Raw genomic sequence first — 24,343 nt, 5'->3', positions numbered from 1 at the left:
TCACTTATACGACGGCGGCCAGCATTATGGTGGGAGGAAACCAGGCAGAGCCCGGGGAAAACCCACGACCATCCGCAGGTTGCTGGAAGACATTCCCACTTACGGCCGGAGAGGAAGTCAGCATGAACTGGACTTGAACTCACAGCGACCGCATTGGTGAGAGGCTCCTGGGTCATTATGCTGCTCTAGCGCGCTAACCAACTGAGCCACGGAGGCCCCCTCTGGCTGTTTTAGTGGCCCTTTCTGGCTATATTGTAAACAATGACATCACATAAGGTTTATGCCACTGAATAATTGGAGACTGCTAAACTACTTCATTCAAATGTACTTGTTCCATGAATACATTAACTGAATGGAACCTGAAGCAAATTATTTCCTACTGGATGTAGCATTTTTCGATAAAGACGATTCTATGCTATGAAGAACTCAGAGCTAATCCATTGTTTTGATGATGACTCTGGACCCTTGGTATCGTGAGAACATAAGGTTCGTGGAACATTCTAGGGCGAGCGGTGGGCATCAGGTAACATGACTTGTAACATGGATAAATTAGAAAAATCTTACATGAGTGCTAGTTTAGTGGCATTTTCATTGAACTTGACAAAGGCTTGACTGTACTGTCCAAAGGTCCTTGAAATGACCACGTAACTGTCATTTGTAGAAGACTGTCTAGGGATACACCAACTACTTCCAGAGCGTTCCACCCAAAACGTTGTTTAATAGATCTCAAGATATTCTCTCTTAAGAGAGTAAATTAGGCAAGATGTCTCAAGGGTTATTATGCAGATGGAGTTGTTTTCTGATGGACGAAAGGAAAAACTGGGCCTCCTATCCAGTTTGCTTAGCTTTGCGCAGTTGGCAGCATACTTAGTACTTAGAAAGGTTTTAAAACCATAACATGAGTCTTTTCGATAAGAATTGCTGATAATTTTGTTTTGTAAAAGTTCATGAAGCTAATGGAGCTAAAACATGTCCATAAATATATAACAGCCGCTTGATATGAGTTTGTTTTAATTCACTGTTTACTAAATCAATCTTTTGACTTGGATAAATGTTACATTGTGACATTATACAGCGAAGAAAAGTGGTTTTCCGTTTGACAACTATAGAAAATAACACCATGCAGTGTGTATGAGTGCCTGTGATATATAAACATACAGACATAGTCATTTCAAACGACGAATTCGAAAATTACACTTTATTTACACCAAGCCAGCAGATGCAAAGCGCACTTCAAATGTCTTATACGCCACCACAATAGCTCACATTTGTATTATGTTTACATTCCCTGTATTACCAGGTGTAGCTACATTAAATATTAGTGAATTCATAGCAGTTTTACTGAAGTTGCAGTTCAAGTATTACATTTTTTTTACTTTGCACAGGATGGGTGTACCCCTTTGCAGTATGCAGCTCAGGAAAACAATGTAGATGTTGTTCGTTTCCTGCTGGAGGAGGGTGCTGATGTCAATGCACAGGATAAGGTACGTGAAGTACTGATGTGAGGCCGGCCACAAAACTTGACGACAGATGGTGCTCTGTCATGCAGTTTACTTTTGTGACAACTGCACGATGTATTTTAAGACCTGTACTAGACACCAAACCCAATGGCCCAAACTAAGAAAAATGCTCTACACAGAATATAATAAGTGTAAATGTTTTAAACGTCCATCTTTAGACGGACGACGCATATTTTATGACCAGTTCTTATAGACCGGCGATGTAAGTTACGTTACTTAATTTTGTATTATACTTAGAGCTCTGGCATATTTAAATGACTTTTACTTCTTGAAAACCCCTGGAAATATTTCAGCCATCTGCAAACTTAGAAAAAAAAAAAATAAAAAACATCGTAAATTTACGTACGGTTTTAAAACCATAATATGAGTCTTTTCGATAAGAATTGCCGAGCATTTTGTTTTGTACAAGGTTATTAAGCTAATATAGCCAAAACATATCCATGAATATAAAACATCCGCTTGACATTAGTTTCTTATTAATCTACTGTTTGTTTAATCTAACTTTTGACCTGGATGAATATTGTATGGCGACAATATACAGCGAAGAAATGTGTTTTTTGGTTTGGCGACTGTGGAAAATGAGACCAGTGTGTATGAGCGCCCTTGACATACAGACACATAGACATAGTGAATACAAACAGCGAACTGGAAAATCAGTAGCATGGCAACAGAAATAAACAGGCCCTGTAGTTTACTTATTTCAGGCCAGCATGTACAAAGCGCATTTCCAATGCCTTATACGCCACCAAAATAGCTCACATTCGCATTGTTTTTATATTCCCCGTATTAACAGGTGTAGTTACATTAATTATTGGTCAATTTGTCATTAAGAGCATTTTTACTGAAGTAGCATTTCAAATATTACATTATTTTAACTTTGCACAGGATGGGTGGACCCCTTTGCACATTGCAGCTGAGCAAAACAATGAAGATGTTGTTCGTTTCCTGCTGGAGAAGGGTGCTGATGTCAAAGTACAGAATAAGGTACGTGATTTACTGATGTGAGGCCGGCGACAAAACTTGACGAGATGGTGTTCTGCACAACTGCACTTTGTATTTTAACACCTATACTAAGCACCAAATCCAGTGGCCCCCAACTGAGAAAAATGCTCTACACAGCATATAATAAATGTGAATATTTCAAATTACCATCTTTAGAAGGTAGACGCATATTTTATTGCCAGTTCTTGTAGAACGACGAAGTAAGCCACGTTACTTAATGACCTTTTACCGCCTTAGTTCTTGGGCAGACACAGTATTTTAGTTAGCTCTCGGGCACATTTTAATGACTTTCACTTCTTAAAGTCCTCTGAATATATTTCACCCATCTGCAAAATTAAAAAAAACAACCGAGAAAAACCACGTACGGTTTTAAAACCATCATATGGATCTTTTCGATAAGAATTTGCTGAGTATTTTGTTGAGTGTAAAGTTATTAAGTTATTAAAGCCAAAGCATATCCATGAATATATAATATCCACGTGACATGAGTTTATTTTAATCTACTGTTCACCTACTTAAACTTTTGACTTGGATAAATGCTATATTGTGACATTATACAGCAAAGAAAAATGCTTTTGCGTTTGACGACTGTGGAAAACAACGCCAGTGTGTATGAGTGCCTGTGATATACAGACACATTGACAGAGTGAATATAAAAGGCGAACTTGAAAATCAGAACATTGAGAAGTGAAATGAACACGCTTCTGCCCATTTCCAGCCGCATATAAATGTCAACAACGACTTACACGCTTAGGTCTTTATTCGAACTCATAAAATGTGAATATGTTTGTAGGATCAGTAGAAGTAAATTAAGATGTTATAGCCTTTCTGCAATGGTCGCTTTCTAACACATTTTCATAAAATGAATAATCATCTTATAACATGTATAAGGTTTTTCGCAACCTACGAACAGCAAGAGAACGGTCAGTATATCGTGAACTCCCCAGTGTTTAACTTAAGGAGGCCAATTTAAAAGGGCGGTTTGTATTTTTAATGAAGCAAAGAAAATTCAGCAATCCGCATTTTGTCTTCATTTCTTGTATTAGGTGAATAGTCGGTTGACCTGTACATTCACTTGAAAGATCTTCAAGATTTTCGGCTCTGTTGATAACAGTGCATGAATAGTTTAATTGCTAGGGTTTGTACGTTTTCATTTTACACCCATTTTTACAGCGAGTTAAGGTAGATTAGCTGAGGTAAGTATACGTTGGTGTCATTTGCTTACCTGAGATCTACATGTCTCAAAACTACGTCATAGCAATCTTTTGATCATCTTTTTGACTTGAATTCAAAAATACTGTTAATTGAAAGTACCAGCCAATCACAAAGTTTACAGACCAAATTAGTCCATGATACTCTTTGCAGAGTGTAAATGTCTACTGAAAAGTTAAAGAAAACAAAAAGAACGCACACTTTGAAGTGTATGTCAGACAAAATCATTTTTTTTTTTTCAAATTTTCTTAATCTATTAAACGCCTTTTAAAACTGTGGCTGTTTTAGTGGCCCTTTCTGACCATATTCTAAACAGTGACATCACATAGGGTTTTTCCACTTGACAATTGAAGACTGCTAAACTACTACATTAAAATGCACTCGTTCCATGAATACTTGAATGGAACCTGAAGCAAATTATTTCTTAATGGATGTAGCATTCTTTGATGAAGACGATCCTATGCTATGGAGAAGCCAGACCTCATCCATTGTTTTCATGATGACTCTGCATCCTTGATATCGCGAGAAGAATGTAAAGTGGAACATTCTACTATGAGCGGTGGACATTAGGTAACATCAGGCAACAGGACTTGGAACATGGATAAATTAGAAAAATCTTACATGACTGCTAGTTCAGTGGCATTTTCATAGGACTTGACAAAGACTTGACTCTCTGTCCAAAGGTCCTTGTGATTAGCACGTAACTGTCACTTGTAGAAGGTTGTCTAGGGATAACCAGCTACTTTCAGAGCGTTCCACCCAAAAGATTGTTTAATAGATCTCAAGATATTCGGACTTAACAGGTAAAATTGTTCGCTCACTCTATCCCAACAGTAAATCAGATAAGATGTCTCAAGGATTATTATGCAGATGCAGTTGTTCAGTAATGGACGAAAGAAACAATAACGCGCCTCCTATGCTGTTTACTTAGCTTGGTGTAGTTGGCACCATACTTAGTACTTAGAGGGGTTTTAAAACCATAATATTAGTCATTTTGATAAGAATTGCTGAGCATTTTTTGATACAAGTTCATTAAACTACTATAGCCAAAACATATCCATCAATATAAAACAGCCGCTTGGCATGAGTTTATTTAAATCTAATGTTTACTAAATTAAACTTTTAACTTGGATAAATTTTTACAGTGTGACATTATACAGCGAAGAAAAGTGGTTTTCCTTTTGACCACTGTAGAAAATAACATCATGGAGTGTGTATGTGTGCCTGTGATATACAAACATACAGACATAGTCATTTCAAAAGGAGAACTCGAAAATCAGTACACTGGGAACAGAAATGAACAGGCTCTGTATATTACTTTACGCCAAGCCAGTAAGTACAAAGCACACCCCAAATGTCTTATACGCCACCACATTAGCTTATATTTGTATTATTTTTACATTCCTCGTGTTAACAGGTGTAGCTACATTAATTATTAGTGAATTTGTCATTCATTGCATTTTTACTGAAGTAGCATTTCAGGTATTACATTATGTTTACTTTGCAAAGGATGGGCGGACTCCTTTGCAGTATGCAGCTCAGGAAAACAATTTAAAGATTGTTCCTTTCTTGCTGGAGAAGGGTGCTAATGTCAATGTAGAGAATGTATTACGTGATGTACTGATGTGAGGCCGGTGATGTGATGTGAGGTTTAGGGCAGATTGTGCAATGTTAACTTCTTTTACTCACGTGTAAATTGAGCCTTGAATTTCAAGACCTGTTCTGTGCGCCAAATCTGAAAGTAAATAAGTTTGCTCCACGTAGGATATAAGTGTATATAATTCAAACTTCCATCTTTAGAAAAACGATGCATATTTTATAACGTCTTTCTGTAGTCCGCAGATGTAACTTACGTAATTTAATGATATTTTAGAGTGTTAGTTCTTGAGCAGGCAGAGTATTTATTTAGAGCTCGGGCAGATTTTAATGACTTCATTTTCTCGAAAACCCCTGACAAAATTTCATCGACCTACAAAATTTAAAAAAAATAGTGAAAATCTATCTACTGATTTAAAACTTATAATGTGAGTCTTTTCAATATTAATTGCTGACTATTTTTCGTCTATATTCCTATTCGGCTATCAAAGCCAAAAGCTATCAATGTCAAATCGTACCCATGAATATAAAACAGCCGCTTGACCTAAGTTTATCTTTAACTTCAGCTCATTAAATCAAACTGTAGATTAACATAAGTGTTACACTCTCACGTTATACATTTGAGAAAAGCGTTTTTCCGCTTGACAGCTGTAGAAAAAAGCATAGTGTGTATGTGTGCCTGTGAAATACAGATACATCGACATAGAGAATACACAAGGTGAACTGGAAAGCCAAGTACATTGAGAAGTGAAATGAACACGCTTCTGCCCATTTCCAGCCGCATACAAATGTCAACAACGCCTTACACGCTCAGGTCTTTGTTCCAACTCATAAAATATGAACATTTTTTTATAGATTAGTAGAAGAAAATTAAGACGTGATAGCCTTTCTGCAAATAAAGCTTTCTCACTCATCTTTATAAAATGAAAATCAGCTCATAACATGTATAGGGATTTGCGCAAAATTGAAAAACCAAGAAACACGTCAGTATATCGTGAGCTCCCAATTAATAATTTAAGTAAGATCAATTTAAAAGGATGGTTTGCATTGCTCGTGAAGGAAAGAAAATTCAAAAGTCCACATTTTAGACGCTATTAGGTGAATATTCGGTTGACCTGTACGTTTACATGTAAGATCTTCAAGATTTTCGGCTTAGTTGATAAGAGTTAATGAATAGTTTAATTGCTCTTGTGTGTAGTTTTTTTATTTACACCCATTAATATAGCGAGTTAAGGTAGATTAGCTGAGGTAGGTAAACTTTCGTGTCATTCCCTTTTCTGAGATCTACATGCTTAAAAACAACGTCATAGCAAACCTTTGATCAGATTCATTATACGTGACTTTGGCAATAAGAACATTTCTACTAAAGTAGCTTTTCAAGTATTACATTATGTTAACTTTGCACAGGATGGGTGGACCCCTTTGCTCTATGCAGCTTGGAAAAACAATGTAGATGTTGTTTGTTTGCTGCTGGAGAAGGGTGCTGATGTCAATGTACAGGATGAGGTACGTTATATACTGACAGGAGGACGGCCACATAACTTGACGGGAGATGGTGCTTTGTCATGCAGTTTACTTTTGTGACAACTACAATTTGTATTTCAAGGCCTATACTAGGCCAAAAACCCAATGGTCCCAACTAAGAAAAATGCTCCACACAGGATATAATAAGTGTGAATATTTCAAACTTCCATCTTTGGAATGACGAGGCATACTTTATCTGTTTTTTGTAGAAAGGCGATGTAAGTTAAGTTACTTATTAATATTTTACCGTGTTAGTTCTTGGGCAGGCACAGTTAGAGCTCGGGCACATTTTAATGCCTTTGACTTCTTCAAAAAAGCTGGAAATATTTCACCCATCTGCGAACTTGTTGAGTATTTTGTTGTGTACAAGGTTATTAAGCTATTAAAGCCAAAACATATCCATGAATATAAAACATCATTTTTTTTTTTATTATAAATATTATATGGTGACATTATACAGCGAAGGAAAGTGTTTTTCCGTATGACGACTGTAGGAAATGAGGCCAGTGTGTATGTGTGACTGTGATATACAGATAAATAGACATAGTGAATACAAAAAGCGAACTGGAAAATCAGTAGCATGGCAACAGAAATGAACAGGCCCTGTAGTTTACATATTCCAGCCCAGCAAGTACAAAGCGCATTTCCAATGCTTTATAGGAATGTCGGACTTAACGCTTATATTTTTATGCCACCAAAAAAGCTTACATTCGTATTGTTTTTATATTCCCCGTGTAACAGGTGTAGTTACATTAATTATTAGTCAATTTGTAATTAATAGCATTTTTCCTGAAGCAGCCGTTCAAGTATTACATTATTTTTACATTGCACAGTATGGGAAGACCCCTTTGCACACTGCAGCCAGGGAAAACAATGTAGATGTTGTTTGTTTCCTGCTGGAGAAGGGTGCTGATGTCAGTGTACAGGATAAAGAACGTGATATACTAATGTTAGGCCACCCACAAAACTTGACCAGAGATGGTCCTCTGGACAACTGCACATTGTATTTTAAAACCTATACTAAGCACCAAACCCACTGGCCCAAACTAAGAAAAATGCTCTACACAGAATATAATAATTGCTGAGTATTTTGTTGTGTATAGTGTTATTAAGCTATTAAAGCCATAATATATTAATGAATATAAAACATTCGCTTGACATAAGTTTTTTTTAAAATCTACTGTTCCCTAAATCAAGTTTTTGACTTGGATAAATATTATATGGTGACATTATACAGCGAAGAAAAGTGTTTTTTCCGTTTGACGACTGTAGGAAATGAGGCCAGTGTGTATGTGTGTCCGTAATATACAAATAAATGGACATAGTGAATACAAAAAGCGAACTGGAAAATCAGTAGCATGGCAACAGAAATGAACAGGCCCTGTAGTTTACATATTCCAGCCCAGCAAGTACAAAGCGCATTTCCAATGCCTTATAGGAATGTCGGACTTAACGCTTATATTTATACGCCACCTAAAAAGCTTACATTCGTATTGTTTTTATATTCCCCGTATTAACAGGTGTAGTTACATTAATTATTAGTCAATTTGTCATTAATAGCATTTCTACTGAAGAAGCCGTTCAAGTATTACATTATTTTTACTTTGCACAGGATGGGTGGACCCCTTTGCACATTGCAACTGTGAAAAACAATAAAGATTTTGTTCGTTCCCTGCTGGAGAAGGGTGCTGATGTCAGTGTACAGGATAAAGAACGTGATATACTAATGTTAGGCCACCCACAAAACTTGACCAGAGATGGTCCTCAAGACAACTGCATGTTGTATTTTAAAACCTATACTAAGCACCAAACCCACTGGCCCAAACTAAGAAAAATGCTTTACACAGAATATAATAATTGCTGAGTATTTTGTTGTGTATAGTGTTATTAAGCTATTAAAGCCATAATATATTAATAAATATAAAACATTCGCTTGACATAAGTTTTTTTTTTAAATCTACTGTTCACTAAATCAAGTTTTTGACTTGGATAAATATTATATGGTGACATTATACAGCGAAGAAAAGTGTTTTTCCGTTTGACGACTGTAGGAAATGAGGCCAGTGTGTATGTGTGACTGTGATATACAAATAAATGGACATAGTGAATACAAAAAGCGAACTGGAAAATCAGTAGCATGGCAACAGAAATGAACAGGCCCTGTAGTTTACATATTCCAGCCCAGCAAGTACAAAGCGCATTTCCAATGCCTTATAGGAATGTCGGACTTAACGCTTATATTTATACGCCACCTAAAAAGCTTACATTCGTATTGTTTTTATATTCCCCGTATTAACAGGTGTAGTTACATTAATTATTAGTCAATTTGTCATTAATAGCATTTCTATTGAAGTAGCCGTTCAAGTATTACATTATTTTTACTTTGCACAGGATGGGTGGACCCCTTTGCACATTGCAACTGTGAAAAACAATAAAGATTTTGTTCGTTTCCTACTGGAGAAGGGTGCTGATGTCAGTGTACAGGAACAGGTACGTGATATACTAATGTTAGGACACCCACAAAATTTGATGAGAGATGGTCCTCTGGACAACTGCACGTTGTATTTTAAAACCTATACTAAGCACCAAACCCACTAGCCCAAACTAAGAAAAATGCTCTACCCAGAATATAATAATTGCTGAGTATTTTGTAGTGTATAGTGTTATTAAGCTATTAAAGCCAAAACCTATCAATGAATATAAAACATTCGCTTGAAATAAGTTTTCTTTTAAATCTACTGTTTACTAAATCAAACTTTTGACTTGGATAAATATTATATGGTGACATTATACAGCGAGGAAAAGTGTTTTTCCGTTTGACGACTGTAGGAAATGAGGCCAGTGTGTATGTGTGCCTGTGATATACAGATAAATAGACATAGTGATAACAAAAAGCGAACTGGAAAATCAGTAGCATGGCAACAGAAATGAACAGGCCCTGTAGTTTACATATTCCAGCCCAGCAAGTACAAAGCGCATTTCCAATGCCTTATAGGAATGTCGGACTGAACGCTTATATTTTTACGCCACCAAAATAGCTTACATTTGTATTGTTTTTATATTCCCCGTATTAACACGTGTAGTTACATTAATTATTAGTCAACTTGTCATTAATAGCATTTCTATTGAAGTAGCCGTTCAAGTATTACATTATTTTTACTTTGCACAGTATGGGTGGACCCCTTTGCACTTTGCAGTCAGGGAAAACAATGTAGATGTTGTTTGTTTCCTGCTGGAGAAGGGTGTTGATGTCAGTGTACAGGATAAGGTACGTGATATACTAATGTTAGGCCACCCACAAAACTTGACCAGAGATGGTCCTCTAGACAACTGCACGTTGTATTTTAAAACCTATACTAAGCACCAAACCCACTGGCCCAAACTAAGAAAAATGCTCTACACAGAATATAATAATTGCTGAGTATTTTGTTGTGGATAGTGTTATTAAGCTATTAAAGCCAAAACATATTAATAAAAATAAAACATTCGCTTGACATACGTTTTTTTTTAAATCTACTGTTCACTAAATCAAACTTTTGACTTGGATAAATATTATATGGTGACATTATACAGCGAAGAAAAGTGTTTTTCCGTTTGACGACTGTGGGAAATGAGGCCAGTGTGTATGTGTGCCTGTGATATACAGATAAATAGACATAGTGATAACAAAAAGCGAACTGGAAAATCAGTAGCATGGCAACAGAAATGAACAGGCCCTGTAGTTTACATATTCCAGCCCAGCAAGTACAAAGCACATTTCCAATGCCTTATAGGAATTTCGGACTTAACGCTTATATTTATACGCCACCTAAAAAGCCTACATTTGTATTGTTTTTATATTCCCCGTATTAACACGTGTAGTTACATTAATTATTAGTCAATTTGTCATTAATAGCATTTCTATTGAAGTAGCCGTTCAAGTATTACATTATTTTTACTTTGCACAGGATGGGTTGACCCCTTTGCACGTTGCAACTGTGAGAAACAAAAAAGATGTTGTTTGTTTCCTGCTGGAGAAGGGTGCTGATGTCAGTGTACAGGAACAGGTACGTGATATACTAATGTTAGGCCACCCACAAAATTTGATGAGAGATGGTCCTCTGGACAACTGCACGTTGTATTTTAAAACCTATACTAAGCACAAAACCCACTGGCCCAAACTAAGAAAAATGCTCTACACAGAATATAATAATTGCTGAGTATTTTGTAGTGTATAGTGTTATTAAGCTATTAAAGCCAAAACGTATCAATAAATATAAAACATTCGCTCGACATAAGTTTTTTTTTAAATCTACTGTTCACTAAATCAAACTTTTGTCTTGAATAAATATTATATGGTGACATTATACAGCGAAGAAAAGTGTTTTTCCGTTTGACGACTGTAGGAAATGAGGCCAGTGTGTATGTGTGCCTGTGATATACAGATAAATAGACATAGTGATAACAAAAAGCGAACTGGAAAATCAGAAGCATGGCAACAGAAATGAACAGGCCCTATAGTTTTCATATTCCAACCCAGAAAGTACAAAGCGCATTTCCAATGCCTTATAGGAATGTCGGACTTAACGCTTATATTTATACGCCACCTAAAAAGCTTACATTCGTATTGTTTTTATATTCCCCGTATTACCTGGTGTAGTTACATTAATTATTAGTCAATTTGTCATTAATAGCATTTCTATTGAAGTAGCCGTTCAAGTAATACATTATTTTTACTTTGCACAGTTGTATGGGAAGACCCCTTTGCACATTGCAGCCAGGGAAAACAATGTAGATGTTGTTTGTTTCCTGCTGGAGAAGGGTGCTGATGTCAGTGTACAGGATAAGGTACGTGATATACTAATGTTAGGCCAACCACAAAACTTGACCAGAGATGGTCCTCTGGACAACTGCACGTTGTATTTTAAAACCTATACTAAGCACCAAACCCACTGGCCCAAACTAAGAAAAATGCTCTACACAGAATATAATAATTGCTGAGTATTTTGTAGTATATAGTGTTATTAAGCTATTAAAGCCAAAACCTATCAATGAATATAAAACATTCGCTTGACATAAGTTTTTTTTTAAATCTACTGTTCACTAAATTAAACTTTTGACTTGGATAAATATTATATGGTGACATTATACAGCGAAGAAAAGTGTTTTTCCGTTTGACGACTGTAGGAAATGAGGCCAGTGTGTATGTGTGACTGCGATATACAGATAAATAGACATAGTGAATACAAAAAGCGAACTGGAAAATCAGTAGCATGGCAACAGAAATGAACAGGCCCTGTAGTTTACATATTCCAGCCCAGCAAGTACAAAGCGCATTTCCAATGCCTTATAGGAATGTCGGACTTAACGCTTATATTTATACGCCACCTAAAAAGCTTACATTCGTATTGTTTTTATATTCCCCGTATTAACACGTGTAGTTACATTAATTATAAGTCAATTTGTCATTAATAGCATTTCTATTGAAGTAGCCGTTCAAGTATTACATTATTTTTACTTTGCACAGGATAGGTGGACCCCTTTGCACATTTCAGCTGGGGAAAACAATGTAGATGTTGTTCGTCTCCTGCTGGAGAAGGGTGCTGATGTCAGTGTACAGGATAAGGTATGTGATACATTAATGTTAGGCCACCCACAAAACTTGACCAGAGATGGTCCTCTGGACAACAGCACGTTGTATTTTAAAATCTATTCTAAGCACCAAACCCACTGGCCCAAACTAAGAAAAATGCTCTACACAGAATATAATAATTGCTGAGTATTTTGTTGTGTATAGTGTTATTAAGCTAATAAAGCCAAAACATATCAATGAATAAAAAACATTCGCTTGACATAAGTTTTTTTTTAACATCTACTCTTCACTAAATCAAACTTTTGACTTGGATAAATATTATACGGTGACATTATACAGCGAAGAAAAGTGTTTTTCCATTTGACGACCGTGGAAAATGAGGCCATTGTGTATGAGTGCCTGTGATATACAAACACATAAACATAGTCATTTCAAAAGGTGAATTGGAAATTCAGTACAATGGGAACAGAAATGAGCAGGCTCTAGTTTACTTACTCCAAACCAGCAAGTACAAAGCACACTTCAAATGTCTTAAACGCCACCACAATGGCCCACATTTTTATTATTTTTACATTCCTGTATTACCTGTATTAACAGGTGTAGCTCCATTAATTATTAGTCAATATGTCATTCCTAGCATTTTTACTGAAGTTGCAGTTCAAGTATTACATTATTTTTACTTTGTACAGAATGGGTGGACCCCTTTGCACGATGCAGCTCAGGAAAACAATGTAGATATTGTTCGTTTCCTGCTGGAGAAGGATGCTGATGTCAGTTTACAGAATAAGGTACGTGATTTACTGATGTGAAGCCGGCGACAAAACTTGACGAGATGGTGTTCTGCACAACTGCACTTTGTATTTTAACACCTGTACTAAGCACCAAATCCAGTGGCCCCCAACTGAGAAAAATGCTCTACACAGCAAATAATAAGTGTGAATATTTCAAATTACCATCTTTAGAAGGTAGACGCATATTTTATTACCAGTTCTTGTAGAAGGACGATGTAAGCCACGTTACCTCATGACCTTTTACCGCCTTAGTTCTTGGGCAGACACAGTATTTTAGTTAGTGCTCGGGCTTACTCTAATGACTTTCACTTCTTAATGTCCTCTGAATATATTTCACCCATCTGCAAAATTAAAAAAAAAACCGAGAAAAACCACGTACGGTTTTAAAACCATAATATGGGTCTTTTCGATAAGAATTGCTGAGTATTTTGTTGAGTGTAAAGTTATTAAGTTATTAAAGCCAAAGCATGTCCATGAATATAGAACATCCACGCGACATGAGTTTATTTTAATCTACTGTTCACCTACTTAAACTTTTGACTTGGATAAATGCTATATTGTGACATTATACAGCGAAGAAAAGTGCTTTTCAGTTTGACGACTGTGAAAAAAAACGCCATTGTGTATGAGTGCCCGTGATATACAGACACATTGACATAGTGAATATAAAAGGCGAACTTGAAAATCAGTACATTGAGAAGTGAAATGAACACACTTCTCCCCATTTCCATCCGCATATAAATGTCAACCACGACTTACACGCTTAGGTCTTTATTCGAACTCATAAAATGTGAACATGTTTGTAGGATCAGTAGAAGTAAATTAAGATGTTATAGCCTTTCTGCAATGGTCCCTTTCTAACACATTTTCATAAAATGAATAATCATCTCATAACATGTATAAGGTTTTTCGCAACCTACAAACAGCAAGAAAAAAGTCAGTATATCGTGAACTGCCCAGTGTTTAATTTAAGGAGACCAATTTAAAAGGACTGTTTGTATTTTTAATGAAACAAAGAAAATTCAGCAATCCGCAATTTGTCTTCATTTCTTGTATTAGGTGAATAGTCGGTTGACCTGTACATTCACTTGTAAGATCTTCAAGATTTTCGGCTCTGTTGATAACAGTGCATGAATAGTTTAATTGCTAGGGTTTGTACGTTTTTATTTTACACCCATTTTTACAGCGAGTTAAGGTAGATTAGCTGAGGTAAGTATACGTTGGTGTCATTTGCTTACCTGAGATCTACATGTCTCAAAATTACGTCATAGCAAACTTTTGATCATCTTTTTGACTTAAATTCAAAAATACTGTTAATTGAAAGTACCAGCCAATCACAAAGTTTACAGACCAAATTAGTCCATAATACTCTTTGCAGAGTGTAAATGTCTACTAAAAAGTTAAAGAAAACAAAAAGAACGCACACTTTGAAGTGCCTGTCAGACACAATCATTTTTTTTTTTCAAATTTTCTTCATCTATTAAACGCCTTTTAAAACTGTGGCTGTTTTAGTGGCCCTTTCTGACCATATTCTAAACAGTGACATCACATAGGGTTTTTGCCACTTGATAATTGAAGACTGCTAAACTACTACATTAAAATGCACTCGTTCCATGAATACTTGAATGGAACCTGAAGCAAATTATTTCTTAATGGATGTAGCATTCTTTGATGAAGATGATCCTATGCTATGGAGAAGCCAGACCTCATCCATTGTTTTCATGATGACTCTGGATCCTTGATATCGCGAGAAGAATGTCGAGTGGAACATTCTACTATGAGCGGTGGACATTAGGTAACATCAGGCAACAGGACTTGGAACATAGATAAATTAGAAAAATCTTACATGACTGCTAGTTCAGTGGCACTTTCATAGGACTTGACAAAGACTTGACTGTACTGTCCAAAGGTCCTTGTGATTAGCACGTAACTGTCACTTGTAGAAGGTTGTCTAGGGATAACCAGCTACTTTCAGAGCGTTCCACCCAAAAGGTTGTTTAATAGATCTCAAGATATTCGGCCTTAACAGGTAAAATTGTTCGCTCACACTATCCCAACAGTAAATCAGATAAGATGTCTCAAGGATTATTATGCAGATGCAGTTGTTCAGTGATGGACGAAAGAAACAATAAAGCGCCTCCTATGCAGTTTACTTAGCTTGGTGTAGTTGGCACCATACTTAGTACTTAGAGGGGTTTTAAAACCATAATATTAGTCATTTTGATAAGAATTGCTGAGCATTTTTTTATATAAGTTCATTAAATTACTATAGCCAAAACATATCCATGAATATAAAACAGCCGCTTGGCATGAGTTTATTTAAATCTAATGTTTACTAAATCAAACTTTTAACTTGGATAAATTTTACAGTGTGACATTATACAGCCAAGAAAAGTGGTTTTCCGTTTGACGACTGTAGAAAATAACATCATGGAGTGTGTATGAGTGCCAGTGATATACAAACATACAGACATGGTCATTTCGAAAGGAGAACTGGAAAATCAGTACACTGGGAACAGAAATGAACAGGCTCTGTATATTACTTACGCCAAGCCAGCAAGTACAAAGCACACCCCAAATGTCTTATACGCCACCACATTAGCTTACATTTGCATTATTTTTACATTCCTCGTGTTAACAGGTGTAGCTACATTAATTATTAGTGAATTTGTCATTCATTGCATTTTTACTGAAGTAGCATTTCAGGTATTACATTATGTTTACTTTGCAAAGGATGGGCGGACTCCTTTGCAGTATGCAGCTCAGGAAAACAATGTAGAGATTGTTCTTTTCTTGCTGGAGAAGGGTGCTGATGTCAATGTAGAGAATGTAGTACATGATGTACTGATGTGAGGCCGGTGATGTGATGTGAGGTTTAGGGCAGATTGTGCAATGTTAACTTCTTTTACTCACGTGTAAATTGAGCCTTGAATTTCAAGACCTGTTCTGTGCGCCAAATCTGAAAGTAAATAAGTTTCCTCCACGTAGGATATAAGTGTATATATTTCAAACTTCCATCTTTAGAAAAACAATGCATATTTTATAACGTCTTTCTGTAGTCCGCAGATGTAACTTGCGTAATTTAATGATATTTTAGAGTGTTAGTTCTTGAGCAGGCGGAGTATTTATTTAGAGCTCGGGCAGATTATAATGACTTCATTTTCTCGAAAACCCCTGACAAAATTTCATCGTCCTACAAAATTTAAAAAAAATAGTGAAAATCTATCTACTGATTTAAAACTTATAATGTGAGTCTTTTCAATATTAATTGCTGACTATTTTTCGTCTATATTCCTATTCGGCTATAAAAGCCAAAAGCTATCAATGTCAAATCGTACCCATGCATATAAAACAGCCGCTTGACCTAAGTTTATCTTTAACTTCAGTTCATTAAATCAAACTGTAGATTAACATAAGTGTTACACTCTTACGTTATACATTTGAGAAAAGCGTTTTTCCGCTTGACAGCTGTAGAAAAAAGCATAGTGTGTATGTGTGCCTGTGAAATACAGATACATCGACATAGAGAATACAAAAGGTGAACTGGAAAGCCAAGTACATTGAGAAGTGAAATGAACACGCTTCTGCCCATTTCCAGCCGCATACAAATGTCAACAACGCCTTACACGATCAGGTCTTTGTTCCAACTCATAAAATATGAACATTTTTTTTTATAGATTAGTAGAAGAAAATTAAGACGTGATAGCCTGTCTGCAATTATAGCTTTCTCACTCATCTTTATAAAATGAAAATCAGCTCATAACATGTATAAGGATTTGCGCAAAATTGAAAAACCAAGAAAAACGTCAGTATATCGTGAGCTCCCAGTTAATAATTTAAGTAAGATCAATTTAAAAGGATAGTTTGCATTGCTCATGAAGGAAAGAAAATTCAAAAGTCCACATTTTGTCTCCATTTCTTGTACGCTATTAGGTGAATATTCGGTGGACCTGTACGTTTACATGTAAGATCTTCAAGATTTTCGGCTTAGTTGATAAGAGTTAATGAATAGTTTAATTGCTCTTGTGTGTACTTTTTTTATTTACACCCATTAATATAGCGAGTTAAGGTAGATTAGCTGAGAAACGTAAAGTTTCGTGTCATTCCCTTGTCTGAGATCTACATGCTTGAAAACAACGTCATAGCAAACCTTTGATCAGATTCATTATACTTCATTGACTTTGGCAATAAGAACATTTCTACTAAAGTAGCTTTTCAAGTATTACATTATGTTAACTTTGCACAGGATGGGTGGACCCCTTTGCTCTATGCAGCTTGGAAAAACAATGTAGATGTTGTTTGTTTGCTGCTGGAGGAGGGTGCTGATGTCAATGTACAGGATAAGTTACGTTATATACTGACAGGAGGACGGCCACATAACTTGACGGGAGATGGTGCTTTGTCATGCAGTTTACTTTTGTGACAACTGCACTTTGTATTTCAAGGCTTATACTAGGCCAAAAACCCAATGGCCCCAACTAAGAAAACTGCTCCACACAGGATATAATAACTGTGAATATTTCAAACTTCCATCTTTGGAATGACGAGGCATACTTTATCTGTTTTTTGTAGAACGGCGATGTAAGTTACGTTACTTATTAATATTTTACCGTGTTAGTTCTTGGGCAGGCACAGTTAGAGCTCGGGCACATTTTAATGCCTTTGACTTCTTCAAAAGATCTGGAAATATTTCACCCATCTGCGAACTTGTTGAGTATTTTGTTGTGTATAAGGTTATTAAGCTATTAAAACCAAAACATATCCATGAATATAAAACATCCGATTGACATGAGTTTATTTTAATCTACTGTTCGCTTAATCAAACTTTTGACTTGGATAAATATTATATGCTGACATTATACAGCGAAGAAAAGTGTTTTTCCGTTTGACGACTGTAGGAAATGAGGCCAGTGTGTATGTGTGCCAGTGATATACAGATAAATAGACATAGTGAATACAAAGGGCGAACTGGAAAATCAGTAGCATGGCAACAGAAATGAACAGGCCCTGTAGTTTACATATTCCAGCCCAGCAAGTACAAAGCTTATTTCCAATGCCTTATAGGAATGTCGGACTTAACGCTTATATTTATACGCCACCAAAATAGCTCACATTCGTATTGTTTTTATATTCCCCGTATTAACAGGTGTAGTTACATTAATTATTAGTCAATTTGTCATTAATAGCATTTTTACTGAAGTAGCCGCTCAAGTATTACATTATTTTTACTTTGCACAGTATGGGAAGACCCCTTTGCACATTGCAGCCAGGGAAAACAATGTAGATGTTGTTTGTTTCCTGCTGGAGAAGGGTGCTGATGTCAGTGTACAGGATAAGGTATGTGATATACTAATGTTAGGCCACCCACAAAACTTGACCAGAGATGGTCCTCTGGACAACTGCACGTTGTATTTTAAAACCTATACTAAGCACCAAACCCACTGGCCCAAACTAAGAAAAATGCTCTACACAGAATATAATAATTGCTGAGTATTTTGTTGTGTATAGTGTTATTAAGCTATTAAAGCCAAAACATATTAATGAATATAAAACATTCGCTTGACATAAGTTTTTTTTTAAATCTACTGTTCACTAAATCAAACTTTTGACTTGGATAAATATTATATGGTGACATTATACAGCGAAGAAAAGTGTTTTTCCGTTTGGCGACTGTAGGAAATGAGGCCAGTGTGTATGTGTGCCTGTGATATACAGATAAATAGACATAGTGAATACAAATAGCGAACTGGAAAATCAGTAGCATGGCAACAGAAATGAACAGGCCCTGTAGTTTACATATTCCAGCCCAGCAAGTACAAAGCTTATTTCCAATGCCTTATAGGAATGTCGGACTTAACGCTTATATTTATACGCCACCTAAAAAGCTTACATTCGTTTTGTTTTTATATTCCCCGTATTAACAGGTGTAGTTACATTAATTTTTAGTCAATTTGTCATTAATAGCATTTTTACTGAAGTAGCCGCTCAAGTATTACATTATTTTAAATTTGCACAGGATGGGTGGACCCCTTTGCACATTGCCGCTGGGAAAAACAATTAAGATGTTGTTCGTTTCCTGCTGGAGAAGGGTGCTGATGTCAGTGTACAGGATAAGGTACGTGATATACTAATGTTAGACCACCCACAAAACTTGACCAGAGATGGTCCTCTGGACAACTGCACGTTGTGTTTTAAAATCTATACTAAGCATCAAACCCACTGGCCCAAACTAAGAAAAATGCTCTACACAGAATATAATAATTGCTGAGTATTTTGTTGTGTATAGTGTTATTAAGCTATTAAAGCCAAGACATATCCATGAATATAAAATAGCCGCTTGACATGAGTTTATTTTAATTTACTGTTCACTAAATCAAACTTTAGACTTGGATAAATGCTGTATGGTGACATTATACAGCGAAGAAAGGTGTTTTTCCGCTTGACGACTGTAGAAAATAAGGCCAGTGTTTATGAGTGCCTGTGCTATACAGACACATAGACATTGTAAATACAAGAGGCGAACTGGAAAATCAGTACACTGAGCAATGAAATGAACACGCCTCTGCCCATTTCCAGCCGCCTATATATGTCAGCAACGCCAGGTCTGTATTCGAACTCACAAAATATGAACATGTTTATAGGATCAGTAGAAGTAAATTAAGACGTGATAGCCTTTCTGCAATGGTAGCTTCCTAACACGTTTTCATCAAATGAATAATCACCTTTTAACATGTATAAAGCCTTGTTTACAAAAAGCAAGAGAAAACTCAGCATATCGTGTTTAATTTACGGAGACCAATTTAAAACGATGGTTTATATTACTGATGAAGCAAAGAAAATTTAGCAATCCACATTTTGTCTCCATTTCTTGTACACATTTAGGTCATTATTCGGTTGGCCTGTACATTTACTTGTAAGATCTTCAAGGTTTTCACCTCAGTTGATAACCGTGCATTAATAGTTTAATTTCTCTGGTGTGTAATTTTTTATTCACGCCCATTATTTCAGCGAGTTAGATAGATTATCTGAGGTAAGTAAAGTTTCGTGTCATTTCCTTACCTGAGATCTACATGCCCGAAAACTACGTCATAGCAAACCTTTGATCAGATTCATTATACGTGACTTTGCCATTGAGAGAATTTTTACTGAAGTAGCATTTCAAGTATAACATTATTTTTCCTTTGCACAGGAAAGAATACTCATACATAAGTAGCCGCAAAACACAAATATTATAGACCAAATTAATCCTTAATACTCTTTGCAGAGTGTAACTGTCTACTGTAATGTAAAAAAACAAGAAATTTCAAATTTTTATAATATATTGAACGGTTTTATAAACTCTGGCTCTTTCAGTGGCCCTTTCTGACCATATTGTAAACAATGACATCAGATATGGTTTTTGCCACTTGATAATTGGAGACTGCTAAACTACTACATTAAAATGCACTTCTTCGATAAATACATTAACAGAATGGAACCTGAAGAAAATGCTTTCTTAATGGATGTAGCTTTCTTTGATGAAGACGATCCTATGCTATGGAGAAGCCAGAGCTCATTCATTGTTTTGATGATGACTCTGGATCCTTGATATCGCGAGAAGAATGTCGAGTGGAACATTCTACTATGAGCGGTCTACATTAGGTAACAGGACTTGAGCATGGACAAATTAGAGAAGTGTCACATGACTGCCAGTTCAGTGGTAGTATGAAGCGTTGACTGTGCTGTCCAAAGGTCCTTGTGATTAACAAGTAACTGTCACTTATAGTAGATTGTCCAGGGATACACCAACCACTTCCAGAGCGTTCCACACAAAACGTTGTTTAATAGATCTCAAGATAATCTCTGTTAGGAGGTAAAATTGTGAGTGCACACTATCCCAACAGTAAATTAGGCAAGACGTCTCAAGGGTTATTATGCAGATGCAGTTGTTTTCTGATGGACGAAAGGAAAAACTTGGCCTCCTAACAAATTTGCTTAGCTTGGTGTAGATGGCACCATGCTTAGAACACCAATCCAAAAATTTGACCAAAGAATCTTTGCCCTACACAAAGGAGACCTTCTTTCTACAGTTTGCTTTAGAAATTCTAAATTCTACACAAAGAGCGGATTTCCTCCAGAAAAGGCGGCGTTAAGCCAAAAGTAATGCAGGGCAGAATCAAAAATAAACTGCAGCAGGTAATGAAAAGGAACAATGAAAAACGCTGCAATTAAGACATCAAATTAAGAAGAAAAATGCTAATTAAACATCCATGACACCCTCTGACAGATAAATGGAAGTGTAAAACAAAAAATTCAAAAATCTCCCAGTTTCCTTTGGTGTTCGGGGTCATGGAAAACCCCTACTGTGTGGCATTTTGAATAGACCTTTAAACTTGATTTCAACAGTTAATTGTTAACACAACCACCATAGAATGCCCTAAAATGTTACAAAACATAAAATTTATGTCTTTGGTTATTTTCTGGCTGCAAAGAAATTTGCTGATGCAGTCCTTCTCGCCACTTTTGACACCCCTCTCCCAAGTCACATGGGGCTAAAATGTCATCTTTCATCAACAGATCTGCCAATATGTTTGCGAAGAATATCTAAAATTAGTTAAGGAAGTATTCCTAAAGGTAAACAATCTGTTCCTGGGTTGATTTTGTGGATTCAAATAGCGCTGTTACTGTGTGACTATTGACAATATGAGTTAGTACATTCAATAATAGGTACGTGTATTAAAGGGGCATAACCCATACATACTCGTGTGATGTTTACATTCCCCGTATGAATAAGCGTAGTTACGCTGATTATTAGTGAATTTGATATTAATAGCATTTTTACTGAAGTAGCATTTTAAGTATGTTTTCATCTGGCATCTGTGTTTGTACTATTATATTAATATTTTGTAAAGTACAAAATCTCCGCCAAATCACTGTCTTCGTTTTATTCCAACGTTATGATTTTAGAGTTCAGTTTTCTATTTGGAGATTGAAGTTCAGTTTATTCAGAGACAGAGATTGGCTGCAACAACAATAAAAGTGCAATCATTACTTACTTTAAGCGATCGGTATTTAAATTACAAAACGTGCAAATTATTGCTTACGTTTTACAAATCGTCTTACACATCATTTCCTAATAAATGAGATCGATATCAATGTGTATCGGTTATATGCTGTCACAACTCGCAGTAACATTCAACATTTACACATATCAAAACATGTGTCGTTGTTGTACATTGACCTTGACATTTTCGCACTTAAGGGAATCAACTTTCAAAGAGCATTTGACTTTTAATCTTATAACAGTGTACACGACTTAAAGAAATGTGACCTTATAAAACAGGTGTAAAAAAACGGACTAATGAAAGTATTAAAAATTAGTATAAAAAAATCAATATAAACGAACTCATGGTCCAAGACAAAAATGTGCGCCTCTTTCACAAAACTTCTGTAGCTGTTGAAAGTCTGTTTGTCGGCTAAGGGTCATTTAGCCGACTATCGTAAACAGGCTACGAAAAAATTGACTAGACTTTTCACTAAATTAAATCTGTCTATAGCTTAGCCGGCTTACCATAGAAATTTGAATCTATGATGATAATACAAGGAATGATCGTTAACATTTCTTATACAACTATTGTTCACGTAAGCCATCAATGTTCGAGTAAAAATACATTCTGTAAATGGTTTTAACATCACAGAATAATAGGTATTTTATCATTATTAAAATCTGAATTCCAAGCTATATGAATACAGCTAACACCCAGTAACAATGTTGATGCAAAAGGTTTGCCGTGCGGATGTACATTTCTGATTGTATCTACGAGCTCGTGTATACGCCTCAACCTAGCACTTCACACAGCCAAAAAGTCAGGAATTTTCTTTTCAAAATTAAACTCCGTCTTACTTAGGACATGAACAGTTAATTATGCTTTATAAGATTGTTCCCATATGGCAACTGTACGCAAAATGTATCCATTGGCGGAGGACAGAAATTTAACCATGCCATATACCTATGTACTGTAAAGTTTTAGATAATTGATGTCCTGTAATCTCCTTATGAAATGGACCGAATTTGAGTCGTCTTCATACTGCTTATCATTACCTTCAGCCTTCCTAAGTGCACTTCGATTAAGTCACTTTGACATATTCTTTGAATAAAGGGATTTTTTAAATACATTTGTATTTACCTGTTTATTCTATTTATCCTCTGCAGCATATGCTTCTTTGTCATGTTCGTTTGAAGCCTTGTACAAATAGTTGAAACTTTCATCTTCTGAAAACCCAAACATGTTAATCAAACTGTAAAAATAGAGACAATGTTTGGTTTAATAAGATCATTACGCTGCTCTAGCGCGCTAACCAACTGAGCCATGGAGTCCTCTATTTTTAATGAACTAAAATCCTGTTCAAACACCAAGCTCTACATCAGTTATATTCTGTATATGAGCACATGTGTATCTTATAGTGATGTGTTACAGAGCGCTTTGACCTATTCTGTTTATTCCGAAGGCTTTGTTTTTTGCCATTATTATGTTATATTGAATTTTTTGCTCTAATAGTTTTTGCAAAATCGGCTGTAATTCTGAGTCTTATTGACCTTTGGAGTCTTAATGTAAACTACACTAATTTTTAACTGTCTTGGTCATTATTCAGGACGGGAGGACGGCTTTGCGCGTCGCGTCAACATTAAACCATGCGCACGTTGTTTCTTTGCTGAAGGGTGAGGACGCCTGTATACAGGATAAGGTATGTTATAATACGTCTATACATGTTTTATGAAATTAACTACGGTGTGTGACGGCGAATGGTACAGAATTATCTAGCTTAAATACGTCGAAAGACAACATTAATTTGAACCGTGGCACATGGCCTGGTCACGTGTTCATGTGCTATATGGAGAAACATACCTGGACCATTCTAGGCTATATCATGTAGCACTAAGGGTGAGCGTTCCCTTCCAAGTTGAGCTTTCACGGTCCATTAAGTCTATCCAGGACTTCGGGTCGTTCATTTAGTCATTAATTTGATGTAAATAACGTTTGCATATCATTTTATAATTTACATGAAGCCTGGTGTCGGGGCATTTTGTTACAAACTGAATACACACTGACACATGGAGCCAGAGTAATATTTAGTGTCAAAATGTC

General features: G+C 36.0%; 1 long non-coding RNA gene across 1 annotated transcript; it reads left to right on the top strand.

Moving 5' to 3' along the window:
- The first annotated feature begins 1,383 nt into the window (after positions 1 to 1,383).
- Positions 1,384 to 23,942, top strand: LOC135462712 (uncharacterized). The gene is made up of 3 exons (XR_010443482.1): positions 1,384 to 1,484; positions 2,406 to 2,504; positions 23,850 to 23,942. It is a non-coding gene; the product is annotated as an uncharacterized LOC135462712 (long non-coding RNA).
- The last annotated feature ends 401 nt before the right edge of the window (positions 23,943 to 24,343 follow it).

The sequence above is a fragment of the Liolophura sinensis genome, chromosome 2 (assembly GCF_032854445.1).
Source record: "Liolophura sinensis isolate JHLJ2023 chromosome 2, CUHK_Ljap_v2, whole genome shotgun sequence".
NCBI classification, from domain to species: domain Eukaryota; kingdom Metazoa; phylum Mollusca; class Polyplacophora; order Chitonida; family Chitonidae; genus Liolophura; species Liolophura sinensis.
This window is presented reverse-complemented; position numbering and strand designations above follow the sequence as displayed.